Raw genomic sequence first — 17,216 nt, forward strand, 5'->3', positions numbered from 1 at the left:
AAACTGTGGGTTTTTTTCACTAAGAGTCCCATTGAATAGCCAGTCTTATCCAGTAAAGCACTTAGGCATATGCTTAGATACCATTTATTTCAAAAGGACTTAGGCACATGATTATGGTTTATTTTTTCTGAAAAAGGACTGAACTTAAGTATACGTTTCAAGTGCTTTTTCATGTTGAAACCTAACACAGGAGCAGAAGTCCTAACTGCAATACTACTTAAACTCCCTACTACCCAGGATTTTTAGAAGCAACAAGTTTTAGCAAGTTTTATAGGTTTATTTTTCCAAATAATATTTTAGCATCATCTTGCCTTATCATATATCACACGCTGTAAGCTTATTACAAGCCAACAAAAAGTTTGAAAAAAATATTAATTGTATTTGAATCTTTAATACTGTATCAGCGTTTCAGTGTTCCTTGTGGCTTAAAGACCTTAAGCTTTAAATACAACAGAACTTTTTTTATTTTTTATTTTTATTTTTTTATTATTTTTTTATTTTTTTTATTTGAAATGAGGATGCTGAGAGAGGTAACTGCTACATATACAACAGGCTGTAAATCAGAAAATCACAGAGAAGACAGGGGACAAACCCCTCTTATGTCTCCTATATTTCTCTTTCCATCCTTTGCTTTTCCTTAAACACAATCACTGTAATAAAAAAGATGTTTTCATGGATAAATATTACAGGACAAAAATACAGTGTAATTTGCTCCCATATACTACCCGTTTTAGTTCCAGCAACCTAGCTATAAATAGTGCCCAGAGTGTACAGCAAAGGAAACCATCCCCTGCTCCCCTTGTACTAAATAGCTCTGCACTACTCAAAGCCTGGGCAAATACTTCATAAGTAACCCTATAATTGATGTCATCCTTTACAGAAATATGTGTTGTCCAGTGCCTCCATGTTTATTTCTTTATTTGTTGTTACCTTGTTTGTTTCTTTTTCCATGTTTATCACAGCAGTTTGCGGTGGTTTTAATGTTTATACACTGCATATACTAGTCACACTAAGCAGGCTGTCATCATTATTCTGCTGACAGAAAACTGGGTGCAGTTTTCCTCAGGGCCCTTCAGTGATACTCATGAATAGGGTAGACTATAATGACTGTTGAGGTATATATAATGCATTGCCTCTTCTTCATAAGCTGATTACATTTTCTCTCTTAGGATAATTTCTTACAGCTAGAGTACAGAATTGAAAATTCAGAAATGTATTTTCTATTTCTCACTGGGCCACAGACTTCCTATGTGGATCTTGAACAAATTGTTTTACTTACTCTACCTCTGCCTTTCACATCTGAAAAGTAGAGATAAAAGCAACAGGAGCACTTCGAGGCTTACTTCATTAAAATCGGCAAAGAACTTTCAGGTCAATGAATGGAGGCTGCTATAGATTAACATATTAAAAGTTTTAGTATTTTATTTGTGACCTATTTTAATTGATTTTAAAAGATGCTTCTAAAATAGAAACACCAAGAAAATTAAACACGATGCCACTGGCATAGATGCCCAGGTTTATAGACCAGTAACTGTACCTGAAAGATATTAATGAGTTTTCTCTCTAACACACTTTAGGAATAACCTACTTCAGATGGAAAGCAAAAATGAGTCTGAATGCCACAGAAATATAAATTTCATACTTATACACACATACACATCACATATGGAAGAAGTGTGCACTGAGGTACTAGTTAAAAGAAAGAAAAGCATTTCTTCCTTGATTGTGTTATAAGGACATAACTGTCAATAGCAAAGATAAATGTGGTAGAAATGCTCTGAAAATAAAAGTGCTTTTAATTAAGTGATAGAAGATTTTATATAAGATCCTTTGTTTAAAATGTCTTCATATTAATTTGCTGCAGTTAAAGTAAAATAAAATAGGTAGCATATGAAGAAAAGACATATTTGTATTTTTAAAAAGTAATAAAATCTGCTTTATTCCAATGGTATTTTTCCTCAGTTTTTTTTTCCTTTTAAAAATAAAAATTCCATTTTCCTGTCTGAATTCAAAATGATTGACTGGAGCACAATATTAAGTAATAAATAAAACAGTCCCAGTGCCTGAAAGACTCCTGAATAAAGAGAAAATTATTTTTGGATTTTCCTTCTGATCAGATATGAAATATTCTGAAACGCCACCTCTATAATTTGATAAAAAGCTTGATATCCCCAAATGAAAATAGGATTCAGCACTTTCATTTTTCTGTCTCTAAAGGAACCTCTAGGTAAACTGATTTTAAAAAAATGAAAATCTCAAGCATAAAGGTGGGAGTAATGAAGGAAGTTTAAATATGCGCTGACCTTTGAAATGAACTGCATTCCATGTTGTTTGGCCAAGAAGCTGGCTGTGTTGCTGTCTCCATCAATTTCCACAGCATGAAAGATGTGGGTTTTGGAGCTGCCCTGCTCTCTGGTGGATGTTGATAGGCATCGCTGCAAATACACCACTGCTGATAGTAACAGCCATACATGTTCATTGCTCTGAAATATTGAAAAGAAATCCACAAGGGATAAAAGTATAAGCATCTTCCTTTGTTGTTGTTGTTCACTATAAGAATTTACCCAGAGGTGGCTGTATTTTATTTTCCCCTTCTTTGGTTAAAAAATAAAATCCGTCAATGTTTTATTTAGTAGCAATATTAAAATGAAAAGAAGAAAGCAAAAGAAAATCAATTATTTTGGGAAGCTAAGGCTATTATGCAGTTTGACAGTAACTAAAAACAAAGTTATATTATGTTAGGTGAGTTTATTCAGACAAATTCAAAACTAAAAATGTATTCTTTGTTGCAGTTTTGGTTACATAATTATCTCCTTTTTCCACTCATGTTTTATAATCTAAGTTTCACTAGTTTTATACATTAATGATTTGCTAATCTGAAGCTGTTCACTACTTCTACAGGTCAAATAGCATTCTCTCAAAAATTTCAGTTTTTAATATCAAAACAGAAGATAACCGCTTGAAATAATTCCAGTAACAACATAAACAACTAAACGACTGTGCATCAATTCTTAATATTCTTTTTTCATTATATATCAATAATATATTCTATTAGATATCAGTTTAAAGGGAATCTTTAATCTAATCATATAATGCCTAGAAAAATAAATGATAGAAAGATGACAAGGTCAAGATTATACATCTGAGAACTACTACAGGTATCTTAATTAGGCAGTGTTCATAGCTGCCTGAAAATTCATTCTGTGCATGCTAACACTTAGGCACTACATTCTGGATTTAAAAAGATGACAGTAGCAAGTAACGAAATCATCTTGAGTGACACCCTGATGTTTCACCTATGATAAAACAAGGGTAGCATTTAAGTAGATGTATTACTAGTTGCAAACAGTGGTAGAAATCCAACTAACTTTTCCTTTACATTACCACTCTCGTACATATCAGTTAAGATAGGTACACTACTAGAATTAAAATACTAACTTTAAAATGGATGAGATAAAACATTTTTGCATGTTATAAGTAAGTGGTCACATTCATTTACAAGCTCACAATGTGTGGAGTAATTATTATTCAAATAGTCTTTTAAAATGGCAGTCAAATAGAAATTATCAGTGGGACCATACAAATAACTAGAAAAAGCCATTGTATTAATCTAATCTTTGAAGATATACATCTGTCTTTACTAAGCTATGACTTTCAGTTCCATCTTCCTTGGAAGACCCAGAACTAACTCAAAGCAGCCAGTGACTCCCCCCACCACACACACACACACACACAGAGTCAGTAGTTTGTTATAATATTAACTGCAAATTAAGATGTAACAGAAAAAACTTCATCTCATAACTTGCAGTCTGCAAAAATATAAACAAAGTATCTTTAATAAACACTGTCAGACTGCAAAAAAATATATGTATTTAACAGCTCTGCACAGTTAAAGATATAACACAGATCTCAAATGAAATCCTCCCAGCTGGACACTTCTGAAAAAGCCTAGTAAAGGGTGTCACTCCTGGAATACCCACTAATTACGTTTGAGGTTTCCTGGATTTGAATTGCTACCTGCCTCACATAGGTGAGGGACTTTTTAGCTGGGCAGAAGTATCCTACATTTCTGAAGTCGCTGTTCCAATTTTAGCTGTGTATTTAGTAGGGACACTACTGGCCTCCATTTGGTGTTTTTTAGAACACTGAGGATGTAGTGGGAACTGCAATTCCTTTCTTTTCTTAGCCAAGCAATCATATTACAGCCCATATGAAATGAAACTCAGTAATCAGTAGAAGGGAAACCATGAAGATTATGGAAGACTAAATTTCATCTCCTACAAGCAAAGACATGAAAATTTCACCAAGTATTGTCCAGAACAATGCATGAGGCTGAATATTTTTTGTCTTGATGTTTCTTCTGCTGATGCAGTTCTACTCTGCATGGACTATTTATTTGTATTGTGACTGTGTAGAAAATAAATAAATAAATGACATTACAGTTCAGTCTACTCTAAACATTATTTCAATCAAAGTTATCTACTAGCAATTCTAATGCAGCATAGAACTACGTCGATTTCTTTGTCTAGTTCACTGGACTATTTAAGTTGGCAAACTATCCAGATGCACAGAGCAGTATATGTTGCCACTGTCTTTAGAGAATGAATTCTGGAAGTTCTCCATTCAGCCACAAACAGCTTACAGCAGTGTTGTTGGCCCATATTTACATTAAGTTGAAGGGCCCATATTATATTAAGTTGAAGTCTTGAGGGTGCACAGAAAAACTGGAGCTGCACAGTAGTAAAAAAATAACACAGTTGATAATGTAGACCCACTCTGGACAATTTGTGCTGAATTTCCAGAACAAGCAATCAAAATCACTTCACCCCTGAACATTCTTTTAGGAAAAGAAAAACACAGGTCCTTCTCTCTTCAGAGAGAGGTAAAGAAAGAATGCAGGAAGAGACTGACTCCACAGTAGTACTGACAAAGAAATTTTAGAGATACTTCTCTCCTCTGATATTTCTTGATGGTCTCTTTTCTGCTTCCAAACAAACCTGTTTTGATAGCTACTCTAATTCAATAGGGATTTGCAGAACTTAACTCATTTTAAGCTGGCAACTGTGGTTTAGCCAGCTTGATCTAACCTGACTGGAGCCATTCTGTGGATGTTTGTTGGTGCATTTTCCTTCGCTATCAATCAATATTTTAAAAATAATTAAATACAGAAAAGGAAGTATATACAAAATACACAGTGCAAACATGTCTGAGAAGAATTTATTTTTGGTTGTTTTTTTTGTTTTGGTTTTTTTTTTTTTGTTTTTTAATGCAGTAGCTGCTTATGCTAATATTCACTAAAACAGAAAAACAAAATGCTGGGAGATTAAATGAGAACCAAAATAAATAGTGGTAATCACTAAAAGATCCTGTTTATACACACATGAGGAAACCTCAACTACCAATACAAAATTAGCCATATGTGACCTCAAGATGCTAATCAGAAGAACATTCGATTGACAAGCAGGAGAGCAAAAAAAAAAACCAGCACAATTAATAAACATATAAAAGATAACAAAATATGCACTCTTTCTGAAAACAGTTGGTATTTCTGCAAATTTTCACAGAAGAACTACACATTTAATAATTATCCCTTCTGCAAAAATACCAGTTGACATTCTTGCTCCTCAAGAAAATACACACATATCCTACAAACTGCAGTCTGTAGACAGACTCAAACACTTCTTCAAAAGTAAAGCCAACAATTAATATATCACAGATAGAAGTACTAAATGGATACCTTAACAGTCACAAGGTTGGAGTAAGCCAAAGCAAGTGCAATTCATCAAGGAAAAGAAAAAATTCAGACATGTTAAGATAAAAGGGACCTAATTTTTGGGATACAAGTAGGATTCAAAAAGGTAAGGTGTAATAGATGTTAAAATTTGATTTTGCAGGTGAAAATAAAGCAAATATCAGTATAAACACACCAAGTGATTTTAGCATGCACAATATTATCATGTATTCACATTTAAAGTGATAGTTTTGTATTGAACTGAAAACCATGAAAGAGACTTCCATTTTGTTCTCTCCTGAAATGTCACAGCTGATGCAGTCTTCTATATTTCAGATTAAAAATCTTGGAACTCTCTTTCATTCATTACAACAAGACAATACATCAATGGAAGGCCTTTAATATACTGAAACAACAAAGAAATACAGGTGTGCAGATATGGTACCTATAACAATGTTTTTTCACTTTGTTGTGATATCCAAAATGGTAGCAATGAAAAAGATTCAATTTGTTATTATAGAAACAAAGCGTAACTTAAAGCACAAGTTGTGAACCTGACAGACAAAAGCCTGTTTTGAAAAGCTGTTAACAAGTCCTGAAAAGATCAGTACAAATGTCATATACTGTAATACTGACCTGAAGTCTTAACTAATATGTGATCAGTTTGTATCTTCCAGGCTTGTTCTACATTATTTCTTCATGTTAACAGCTATTTACATTTACTGAACTCTGAGCACTGTTTTTTGTGAAACACAGTATTGCCATCAGCCAGCTAGATTTTAAAATAATAATTATCTAGATTGCATTAGCATTCATAAAGGTTCAATAAACAGCATGTTAATCCTACTAAGAGAAAAGTGTAAAGATTTTTCAGATATCTGATTACTATGACAATGTGAATATTAGGACAGTATAATATACTATGTATGCAGCAGCTGAAACACCTCTATATGAGATGTTCCAAAGGTTGCCCAACCTTTACACACACAAACACGCACACACACACACACACAAAAGTATTCAAATATTTCTTCCACTGTAACCATTATATTTAACATATAATTCCACTTGAGACCCTCTCATATTGGACAGTTTTATCCTAATTATCAATATCTGAAAACAAGGCTTGTGAGAAAATTTCTTTACATATTTTACCTATACAAAAGATTCTGTCTTCTTTAGGGAAAGATTTAGGTCTCACTCAATGAGGTACTGAAATTTGGTCTGGGGTGAAGATTTACCCAAACATGAACAAAAACTGCAGGCAAAATAAGGTCAAGAAAAGCATGTATGAGTTGAAATGTGTGCCCCGGTGGCGCAGTGGTTAAGGACGCCGTGTTACAACACTGGGGCCCGGAGTTCAAATCCCCCCCGTGGCGCAAGTGGTAGAAGTGCCGCTCTGCTACACAGAGGCTCGAATCCCAGGGGCTGGACTCGATGATCTCTAAGGTCCCTTCCAACCCGCACTAGACTATGATACTATGATGAAAGCTTAAATCTCGAAAGATTCTATCTGCACAGATTAATGCCCATCCTGAGACTGCTCCTTTATTTCTTCTATAATGAAATTTTCCTGTGTCCCATTCAGTACACTGAAAGAAAAGTAATTGCAAACCAAGAGTAAGTTGCATAGAAGAGGATCTATGTGATTGTCACTTAGGAGAATGGACCTCAAATGATTGTTGTTGGGTGTGAGTGAAACTGAACATTTATATGGAAGGCCTTGGACTGACTGAACAGGATGACCTTTAGGACCTCAATTAACACAAAACTGCTTAGTTCAAGTTCACATGAAGTGCAATTAGTTGAAGACAACTAGAAAAAAGTGTCAGGGAAGATAGTGAGTCCAGGAAGGTGCAACATTAGACCTGTAAGGTTTAAGGAAGGAAAGAACAGAGAAAAGGAGAACAAGGAGAAAAACAGAGGGTTGAAAAACAGCTTATTAGAGAAACAAGTATGGCAAGAATCTATTAGTGTGCAACTGAGATCATCTGAGCAAAGAGGCTTGGAACAATTAACTCTTAATAAGGAAAGAGAAAGGACAAATGACAATAAGGAAAACTCCATCAGGCTGTAAAGATCAAAATTCCTGCTTGACCCTCAAGCTTGTTCTTCTCCAAAACCTGAAACCAGATCTAGACTTCCACATTTTGCAGTTCCACTAAAACTGAGAAATACAAAAGCAACTAAGAGTATTAAATCCATCTGTTGAGCAACAGGGACAGTTAAACACTGGCAAGTTGAAGAAACTGTGAGTGAATTACTTCAAATGGATTTAGGTTTTTCCTCTGTGTGTGATAATAGTTCTACTACTGTGCAAATGAAATTCTCCAAAATGAAAGACAGATTTTTCTATACGACGCAGCTACAGGAGCAGATTAGACTATTTTTTTAAGAATCTGTAATATGGAACCACGCTATAGTGGGAGTTTCTATCATTAGGTGCTGATCACTTCAAAGTATTTTCAGTAACACAGAATCCATTCAAGGTCAGAAGCAGATGATCATTGTGTTTTACAATTACTAGTCTTGAGAGTATTCTATGGTTTTTGTATCAGCAATTTCAATTTAAATTCTAAATAGGAATAATAAATCCTACAACAAAGAAGTAGCTTCCTGAAGTTATTGCACAATGCACAGTTCTGTTTCTGAATCATAATTTTGCTATGTAGGCACATCGACACACACACACAAAAAAAGATTATATTAATCTTTACAGTCACACAAAAAAATATGCAGATGTGGATCCAAATTTCTTAAGGTGACTGAAAGTAAGTATACCTTGATCATATTAGATGGCAAATAACAATTATTACCCCCAGAAAGATTTGCAAAGATATTTTAAAAAAATAACTAAATGTGAGGAATGGAAAATTTTCCACTTTTCTTAACAAGCATCTCCTTGTTTATAAGACAACAGGAAAGAAAAGAAAGACAGGGTTTTTCTTTTAAATTAAAAGAACTGGCTTTCTTCTTGTTCCCACAGGGAAAAAATGATCACCATTAATCGTATAGTGAGACATTCCTTAGTTTCTGAGGAAACATGGTGAAACAGCTGAACTACAAGCACTGTTTTTTGAATTATGAAATATTCCTTTATGGGTTTTGTGTCATATGATGACCAAGTCCAGTTTTGCACCAGTTTGTGAAACGTAACAAAATCACAATTAAGGTTGATCTATGTGGCAAGGTACCCTGGTGATATGTCATAATGCCACAAGTTGGGACACTGTACCTTCTTTTTTTCCTTTCATTTATTTTACTGAAGTTTTATAACACTGGAGATAGAGCCAAGATCTCAATTTATGGTGTTGTTACTCTCAGATAAAAGTAAGCACCAAACCATGAGGGTGTATTCAGAAGGATCTCTTGTGAAGTCTCAGATCTGCAAAGACAGAGTTATTCTCTGGATTCTGTTGTCTTTTTTTTAACTGAAGAATTACAGAAGTACACATCTGATTGCATTTTTACACAATATTTTGAGTGATATTTTTTATCTTCAAAGTATGTTTCAGAATTTACCAGTTTCCATCAAAACACTGACTTCTGAACTAGAAATCTAGTAAAAATCAGTTACAGTCCAGAGTTAACCTGATTATCAACAGACATCACTGAGGACCAAGAAACTTCAGAAATGGGAATATTCCATATATGGATTTTAATCTTGAAAACAATCACACACATTTTGTAGTTCTTACTGTTTTTTGCTGGGAAAAAGAAACAGGACAATTATACACTGCTCCTCAGCTAGACTTATTTCAAAATTCTTTACAAATCATATATAATGTAATGTAGGAATACAAAAAGAAAATATTAAAATTACATAAGAAGAGCTAGCTAGGAATTTGAACCTTTAATGGCAAAACAGCTCATTAAAAAACTAAACTGCTATAAAACTTCTTGAACAAAAAAGAAGGAATTGTATCTAATCAGCACATTACAGTGAATTAAGTGGTATTACACAAGCTTGTATTCTACATGAAGTGAGTTTATAAGAATTACTTCTAGGAAACTAAATGAAAAACATGAGGAAAAAAATGACAAGCTTACAGGCATTCAAGATCTTCCTCCAATCTGAAGTGGAATTATCAGTCGTTCAAACTAAATAACAGTTGAGAGCCATTGCTCTGATTTTAATTTAATCCAAATTGACAATTAAATTGACTAAAAGAAAAGATACTTCATCAGTACAGAGTGGAGAAATATTAGAAATGGAAAGAATACATTTGTTTACTCCTACAGGACAGGAAAAGAAAGAGAGATAGAAGTAATTTATTGTCTGTGCAGCATAGAAAGGTTATCCCGGGATGACAAAAAAATATAATATGCCATAAAACCAATGTCTCTGTTCAGTCCGTGGTTTTTAGAGCCCAGTAGAGTTATGAATTTCAGTTCCAGACTTATCTTTTGAAGATATTTTGTATGATTCCCTTGAGCATCAGGGCTGAGTAGCTAGAAACGAAGTGGCTGTTCTGGTTTAAAGCTAATGTAACATAGATATTCAAATTGGAATTCACAATTCAATAATACTAGTGTAGCTATCCTACTTCAAGATTCTGTTTAATTGCCAAGAATGTTCACTCCGAGAAATAAAACTAATGCAAAGCCCCTGCTTAAGCCTTTTGCAACAGTTAGGATAGTGCAGAACAACCTTAAAACAGGTTTTAATGATATCTGAGAACAGCCAAACTCTATGGTGATGGAACCATTATAAAAAATGGAAAAATCTGTACCTGGCATTAAGTAGGCACTTGTTGCTGCCTACTCTGACCAAAGAGAAAGAAAAGCCAGAAATAATTTTTTATCCAGCTTCATTTAGCTGGCATAACTTCCTTACCTGCTTTAGAGGAGAATCCATATCAACCTGAAGGTCACAAAAGAAGACTCAAAACCTTTAATTTAGGAGAGCATTTTCTAGCCTATGCAATAACACTGGGAATGTTGAAAAAAATTTTGAAGGCTCCAAGATTTCTTTGCTAAAGTACTATAAGTACTGTTTCCATTCAGCAAGAATGTCAAGCTCAAGTCCTTAAAGAGACTGTCTGGGTTTTTTAGAAAGTAAATTCCAAATTATATCTCAGATGCTCTGTATTATTTAACCACTCACTGAGTGTCTTAAACTTAAAACTGCCCAAATTATGCTGTCACTCAATGAATGATATAGTAGATGATAAGAAAACATAGATGTAAACTCAGTCTTCCTACAAAAAATGTAAGGGAAAAAAAGTCTGTAAAAATATAAACTGCTTCTTCCTTTGGAAACAACAGTACAACAAAATAGGAGTATTATCCTGTCTGATACCTGGTATCAAATGGTTTGTTGGCTCTTCCTTCCCTCACAGATTTAACATTATGAAGACAAGGTTCTGAAATTAGCAAAAAAGAAAACTATTTGATATGTACCTTTCTATCATTTATTTAATTCGTTGTATCAAAATAAATTGTTCTACAAACTTTACTAGCATTAGTAAGAAAATTCCAACAAAAAAAAATACTGCTTTCCTGTTGCAATAATTATAATAATAAAAATCCTTTAGTTTTCTTTAATAATGTATTACTATACTTCATCCCCCTGAGAAATATTATGTACAATCTTATAGGATAATAAAATCTAAATCTTGCCCAAAAGTAAAGAAGAGCTGATGATGCTTCAAAATCACCTTCAGCTCAATAATGATTTCTACAGCCAATTAAACAGTGGAATTGATGGACTCTGAGAACGCCATTTACTGTCCTCTGCTGAAAACATGATCATTATGACATGAGGTCTTAAGGCTGGAAGGTATGACGAAAGGGAAAAATAAGTGGAAGATCCTCTGACCTCAGGGACATGGATAATTCCTTCAGGGTGAAAGGAAGATTAAATGTACACCTGGGCAAAGAAAAAATTCACAGAACATATGGTGTATGTATAAATTATCTTGACAAGAGCACAATTCAGCAAATTGGTTATTAGAAATGTAACTATTGGGAGTTACATTGATTATATTCAGAAATGTCTTTATAAAATAGAAACCTGTCAAGTAGGTTAGACCTAACGTGACTTAGAGTACAATAATATAATGAGGAGTGTCTTACGCTGTCAAAAATATGTATATTCTTATCCTACCTGTCCTTCATTCACTGACTAGTACATATAAATGTATATATTTCAAGCTCACTGTGCAAAAGTTAGCAATAATGCTATCGCTAAATAAATAATAAAATATTTGCACTCAGGAATACTTTCACATACTCTTCTATCTTTAAAAAAAATAGAGAAATACATTTTTCTAGGGTTTACTGCATCATAGCCCAAGCAACAGATACACACACAGAAAAAGAATAAACCTTAAAGAAATAAGCAGACTGTATGTTACGTCAAAAAAAACTAGCTGTATGTTTCATAGGGCAATGATCAGAGGATAGCATAATTGATCTTGTCAACTTTACAGTGTGAGTCTGTGGTTTTAATTGAAAGAAAAGAGAAAGAACTTTAAATATATAGATATTTTAGCAATGTTTTATTCTAAGAAGTAAGCAAGTCACCTTTTTTTCTAAGGTAATGAAGCCCCCTGCACTATAGTACCATACAGTAACCACAATAACAAAATTAAATTGTATCTCAGTGACAGTACAATTATACTTGCACTTTTATCTGAAAAACTATTTGGTCCCTAGTACCACCTAGAATAACTTGTAAAATGAAGTCTGAAGTACATTCAGAGGCCAGGTTTCACAGGATTTTATAAAAACAGATGTCTCTTTAGCTTAGATTTCTTCTGTTAGACTACTTCATTATTATGAATATATACAAAAATATGACTTAACTTTTCTTTGGATTATTGCCATTTTGATAGCATTATACATTCTCCATTATATGACACTGGAGGTGTACTACACACGCATAATGCTGTTTTCCTGGTTTGACTGCCTTAGAATAATCACTGCAGTGCGTTTTGTAAGAAAATATAAGTATGTAGAATGGAGGAATTTGTATTCAAATAATACGATTAATGCCTATTTCCCACAAATTACAAGTATTAACTGATGGTCACCATCAGCATCATAGCATGTGATTTACCTTCACCATATCTCTACACATATATCTGAAACACAGAAAATGTTGGATATCTATTAACGCTTTTTAAAATTGTTATTTATTATTGTCATTTTCTGTGAAGTTTGATAATTCAGGAATTTTCACGCAATACTTTAAGATCATCCTTCAACATAACAGTCAAGGGGAAAATGATGAATTATAGGCAGCCATACTTAGAATACTGTAATCTTGATCATTCCTGTTTATACAGACTGGTCAGAAAAAATACAAGAAATGCTCCAAAAGTAACACCTCCTATTTATTCTGTTGACACACAATGCCTGAGGCAGATGTTGGTGGTGTGGCTGTAAGGGCTGAACCTTCCCACCAATATTCTACATATATACACCATTCTATATATACACCAATATTCAACACACATACTATTGCTGTGTGACAGACAGCAGCAGAGTGGCAGGCTGATAAAATGGCATCTGATATGGAAGTGCATATATAGCAAAGTGTGGAATTGAAATAGTGTATGCAGAAAAAATTGCATCCATTGACATGCATTGACACTTGTTGAACATTGATGGACACAAAACAGTGGATGTGAGCTGTGAGGCAGTGTGTGCTGCATTTCAGCAGTGATGGCAATGGTTCACTTCCATTGGCTCTGATTTTTTCCATGCATTTATATATTCAGTCTGGAGCTTTTACTAACATTATCACAGGAAGTTAATTCTGTATTAACCTAAGAAACAAGATATTACTGTTAAACAATTGTAAAGAACACTGAATATTAATATGTGCTTGATGGGAATGAGCATAACTATAAATCATTCAATAGCTGGAACTACATAAAATGTTCTGGATGGTACTGAATAACTCATGACAAATGTCCCACTAGAGAGAGAAAAATGAAAATAGGTGAATGGATGTGGGTTTAAGCCATTTTTTCTGATCTACATCTGATGGCTGTTACACAACTTGCTGTATTCATTAAAATATCTCTGTGACTGCCTTCATTTATACACTCCTTCTCAGAAGCTAGCTGATGTAGAGAATAACCAGGGAGTCCCAATCTGTCTCAGCTCTGCAGCGGTATAGGAAATGGGACTTGCCACTTGGTCATTTCAGAACACTACATGAGCTTTTCCTAATCAAAAAACTAGAGTGGGATTATCTATGCATGGTTTTCTACAGTTCAAATTACTGCAATTTGGGCACTTTTGGAGAACAGCATTTGCTCAAAATACATGCAAAAATAAATGTTACTAAAGTTAAATAACAGCATCTACTGTCATTCATCTTCATGTTTACATAGATATACTTTACATAGAAAACTTACTCCTTCACTGTGAAAACATACTATCATAGAATTAGTGAGCTATATAAATAAAGGTTGTAGGGTCCCCAAACTGAAATCGGAATATTAATTATTATTATTATTGCTTAATAATTATTATTATTAATTATTATTGTTATTATTAAAGTCAGTGGATGTTGTATCCTTTGAAAGGGCACCAGCCAGAGTGATACATCTTTTAAGAGCTGTTTCATAAAAACCTCTACATTAAACCTTACTTGTTCATATAATATGAAAATCTGAAATAGAAGTGTAAAATTGAAATTCAAAGATGAAACTAACAACAGCAAAAAAGCAACAACAAACAACAACAAACAAGGAAGAACATTCACAATAGAGTACAGAAGAGCATGAAAGCAGAAAAAGAAACACAAAACAAAACAACAACAAAAAAAAAACCTATACACTTCTGTATGAACGCTGGAAGCCATATCAGGAAAGAAGATGAATCACTGAATACTACTTCCAATGTACATATGAAAGACCAGATGTATTGGCCGATTTTTACTGCTAAAACTAAACAAGCTTCAGGTTGAATCAGATAAATTGGTTATGTGAATCAGTAATTGACGCATGGGCCGAAAATGCAGAAGTTTTAGTTTTAATTTCCATGCAATTTCATTCAGGGAAATACTTGTATGTATTAACAGTGAGTAATAAGTGGAAAACAAAGGTAACACAGTAGGTAACATTTGGTTAGCAACTAAAATCTCACCCAGATCACCACTTGCTCTCCCTCTTCAGCAGGACAGGGATGAAAACAGGAACTGCAGGAATGAGAAAGCTTATGGGTCAAGATAATGACAAGCAGATTGCTCATTAGTTATCTCAGCAAGAAAAATGGACTTAGGGAAAATTAATTTATTGCATGCTAGGACAGTCGTGTACTTACTAATTCAGGTGGTGGAAAGCAAAAATACCAACATTAAAACACATTTCCTCCTCACTTTCCTAGGTTGAGCTTCACACCTTCACTCCAGATTCCAGGTGCAGGACAGGATGGGGTAGGCTACGTCAGCTCACAAGGGTTTCTTTTGGCCACAACTTCTTATGCATACTTTTTCTGCTCCATTCTACAATTGATCAGGAAAATCAATTCTCATGTGGGATCCCTCAAGGGCTGCGTAATGTATGTGCTCCAGTGCCTTCTCTGACCTTAGTGTTCCCTCCGATGCTTGTCACCCTTAGTGTTTCCTTCTCGCCCCTCCATCTTGTATTTTCTGCCCTTTCTTAAATATATTCTCACAGAGGCATCATTAGGTTGGCTGATGGGTTCAGCTTTGGATGGCAGAGGGTCCATTTTGGAGCCAGCTGAAACCAGCTACATAGGAATACACTGTCACTTTTCAGGGTGAAAGCCATATAGTCTCACTGGGATATGTACTGTTCTGTTCATCAGATTTACAGATGTTCCAAAAGAAGTGTGAAAGATTACAAAGCTTGATAGTAAAGGCAGTGGGTGTTTCAAATGTCATGGTTCTGTGTAATACCATAACTAAGAGGCAGACAAAGTTCAGAATAGACAAAATATAAATTAATAGACCGAAGGAAAAATAATTCTGCCTTTACATACAAAGGATAGACTGTGAAGTATTCTGACTTGACTTGATCTGTTAAAAACAGATCAATATCAGGAAATATCAGGAACATGCTTAGTAATAGTCCAAAACAACAAAATCGCACATCACTATGGAAGGAATATAGGAAACATAATGCTGACAAATAAATTACTAGCACAGCTTTATACACAATTCTAGAGGTCTTTCCTGCCTTCCATATTCTGGAATTCTCTGAGTACCAAATCACTTAAGATTTGAAGAGTATTCTGGAGGAGTATCACTTCCAGATAAAAACATGCAAAATCAAATATTTACATTCTGAATACAGAACTATAATTTTTTCTGCATAGTGGAATTCAGTGACACTCCTTCATACACACTTAAATGTTGAACATCAATTTATCAAACCACTCCTCTACTGCCATTGGTCACATGACTACAGAGTGTAGTAGAATGTTGACAGGAGGCTTCGACCTCTACTGCCATACAACCAACATCTCTAACTTTGTGGGCCAACAGAATAAGATAGGAGGTACTGCTTGCAGAGAAGCCCATGTATGATGTAACTGATGTAATCTACCTGGACTTGAGAAGTAGGTCCACAACAACGTCATGAAGTTCAACAAGGCCAAGTGCAAGATCCTGCACATGGGATGGGGCCATTCCAAGCACAGACACAGGTTGAGTGGAGAATGGTTTGAAGAGATGGATTTGGGAGTGTCACTTGATGAAAGATTCAGCATGAGCCAGCAATGTGCATTTGCAGCCCAGAATACCAGCAGTCTCTCTGGCTGCATCAAGAGGAACATGACTATCAGGCTGAGGGAGGTGATTCTGCCCCTCTATTCTACTTTCATGAGACCCCATCTAAAGTACTGCGTCCAGTTCTTGGGGCTTCCAACAAAGGAATGATATCAAGGTGTTGACACAGGTCCAGAGGAGAGCCATGAAGATGAAGAGATGGCTGAAGCACCTTCCTTAGGAGGAAAGGCTGAGAGAGCTGGGGCTCTTCAGCCTAGAGAAAATGGGGTTATCTCATAGCAGACTTTCAGTACTTGAAGAGGGCCTTACAGGAAAGCTGGGGAAGGACTTTTTATAAATGTGTGTAGTGACAGGATGAGCAGAAATGGTTTTAAACTGGAAGATGGTAGATATAGACTAGATAATAGAAAAAAATTATTTACTGTGAGAGTGCTGACACCCAGGAACATGTTGCTCAGAGAAGTTGTGGATGCCCTCTCCCTGGAAGCATTTGAAACCAGGCTGGATGAGGTTCTGAACAAACTGGTCTACAGGAAGGTGTCCCTGCATATAGCAGGGATGTTGGAACTAGATGATCTTAAAGCTCCCTTCCAATCCTGTTTTATGATTCTATGATTCAGTTGCTCAAACATAGCTGCAGAGGGATATTTCAGATGCCCAAGTTATCTGGAACCTGGGGCTGACAAACATGACATTAGAGAAAATCTGAATCTTGGAGTAGCAGTTAGAGGTTATGTTAGATGTGGTTGACTGTTTTGAATAGCATCAGATATA

General features: G+C 34.8%; 1 pseudogene; it reads right to left on the reverse strand.

The window, feature by feature from the left end:
• Window positions 1-10,589, reverse strand: part of LOC107311933 (uncharacterized) — a 158,398-nt pseudogene extending 147,809 nt beyond the window's left edge.
• Window positions 10,590-17,216: the final 6,627 nt, after the last annotated feature.

This window comes from Coturnix japonica, chromosome 3, assembly GCF_054131305.1.
Source record: "Coturnix japonica strain WE chromosome 3, WE-NBRP24, whole genome shotgun sequence".
NCBI lineage: Eukaryota > Metazoa > Chordata > Aves > Galliformes > Phasianidae > Coturnix > Coturnix japonica.